A 2,263-nucleotide genomic window follows, 5' to 3' on the forward strand; every position below is an offset into this window, starting at 1 on the left:
GCAAAAACCTCTCCAAAAAAAAAAAAAAAAGAATTATTTTATTTAACATTATTTATTTTATTTATTTTAATTTGACCAGATAGGGACAGAGTGAGAGGGAGGGAGAAATGGAAAATGAGAAAACAAGCCACCAGGTCTAGGACTCGAACCGCAGTTAGCCATGTGGGAATCCAGCTCCCTTAACCACATCACCGGCCAGCCCGATGCTATGACTTTTAAGGGGAAGGGGCATGTGGGGGCGGGGGAGGTTGAAGTGGCCCCACTGCTCCCTCCTGAACCCGACAGATTTCTTAGAGAAAAGCTCTACCCACCCCTGTGCCTCCCCCCACACACACACACAAATACGCACTCTCTTCCTGGTTGAGAGGACAGGACTGAGTGACGGGGCAGGACAAGGCATGCTGGACAACACACAGGAGATGAGGCTGGCATGGTCCGAGCCTGATGCAGGCCGGGTCTTCAGTCTGTTTCCGAAAGGCTGATCAATCAGTAACCAGTGCGTGCCAGCCCAGCCTGCACGGGAACCCGGCGTCCCTGCTCTGCTGTGAACACCCTGCTGGTCTCCTGACCTCTCTCCACGTGCTCCCAGCCTGGTTAATAAAACCACCCACGAGTGACCTGGTGCTCTTAGACACCTGCCCAGGGCACTGAGTGGGACAAGCCAGGCCAGACCCTTCCCAGCACCCCGAGGACCTGCCAGGAGACTCCGCATCCCTCTGGATTCTGAGCGTTGCTCAGTCCTGAGGAACAAGGACAGTTACCAGGTGTTGGGGTCTGGGAGATGACTGGCAGGGTTGGTGGTGTGTGTGGTTTTGAGGTTGGTAGTGAGAGGTGGCCCCGTGACAGCCTTCATTCCTTCTGAGCACCGGTTAGGACCGCAGGCTCTGGCATCAGCAGGCCCGAATTTGCACCCTGGCTTGGCCACCTATGAGGTATGTGACCAAGGGCCAGCTCCCCCAGGCCTCAGTGTCCCTGCATGGAGAAACAATTTCTTTTTTTCTTTTTTTTTTGAGAGATTTTTTTCTGTTTTTTCTTTTTCTTTCTTTCTGTTTGTTTGTTTTGCTATAGGGCACGCGTGCTCACCAGAAAGAGAGAGACAGAGAGAAAGTGAGAAATTGCCCCCCTGGGGGAATTGGCCATACTGCAATCTCTTCTCTTCCATTCTCCTCTCGGGATCTTGCGCACGCGCGCACACACGCCCGGTGTCAGTTTAAGCTACCGGGTCTGGGACTCAAACCGCAGTCAGCTATGTGGGAGTCCAGCAACATAGCCATTATGCCAACTGCTGGTCCCTAGAGAAACAATTTCTAACTGGTGGCAGCTCCCGGCGGGAGACAAGCGTGCAGAGAGCAGCAGCTGTTAGATCTGTGACCGTGTAGCCCCTGTAGCGCCGACATGGAGGCCCTCGCACTCCCAGATCCCTCCTGGACTCACAGACTTTCCTCCAGGCCTCAGCGCTCGGGAAGTTCCGTCTGGGGCTTTCTTCTCAATCCAGTGTGCAGGGAGGACAAAACGGCCGGAGTCCGCCCTCAGACAGCCAAGTCCCAGCCCCACCCTGCTCAGCACCACGTGAGCCTAGGTGGACACTAGCCCTGGCCCATCCCGGGAGCACCCACCCCCAGGCCCTCTGTGGGCTCAGTGTGGGCTCCCCATGTCCCTTGAGGTCAGGTGAGCATGGCCTATGGCTATGGGGTGAGGACCAGGGGGATTTGTGCAGGTTTAGAGGCCAGATGGTGGTGCAGTGGTGAGCGGGGTGCTCTGCCAGGCTGACCTGAATGGAAGGTTCCGGGCTGTGACGGGAGACCTCCTGAGTGTGCCTAGTGGGCACGTGCCCCTGATCTGGTACCGGCTGAGGCTGGCTGAATGTGGTGTCAAGACCCTGCGGGGGGTTCTGTCTCGTTCTTTTTTTCATGGAAGAAATAAATAAACTTCCTAGAAAGCGTCTTGATTCTAGGCCCGATGCTCGTGTGTGCATGTGGGCGTGCACATGTTCCTAGTGTGCTGGTCGTGATGGACTGGGAGTAGCTGAGCGACCGAGGAAGCAGGGACTGAGGAGGTTGCACGGTGGTGCACCCAGCATCTGGAGCCCCAGGCCCGCCCTGTACCCCAGCCCCTCTGCTGAGAAGGAGTTGAGTGGAGCCACGAGCTGTTCCCCCAGTAGTTTAAAGGCTGACAAGGAGTGAGCCCAGATCCTGGCCTCATGGAGGGATAAGCACTTGGAGTGAAGGACAGCCCGATGGTTGGCTGTTCTAGCCTGTGGCCG

Source organism: Tupaia chinensis, unplaced genomic scaffold, assembly GCF_000334495.1.
Source record: "Tupaia chinensis unplaced genomic scaffold, TupChi_1.0 Scaffold139431_1, whole genome shotgun sequence".
Taxonomy (NCBI): Eukaryota; Metazoa; Chordata; class Mammalia; order Scandentia; family Tupaiidae; genus Tupaia; species Tupaia belangeri.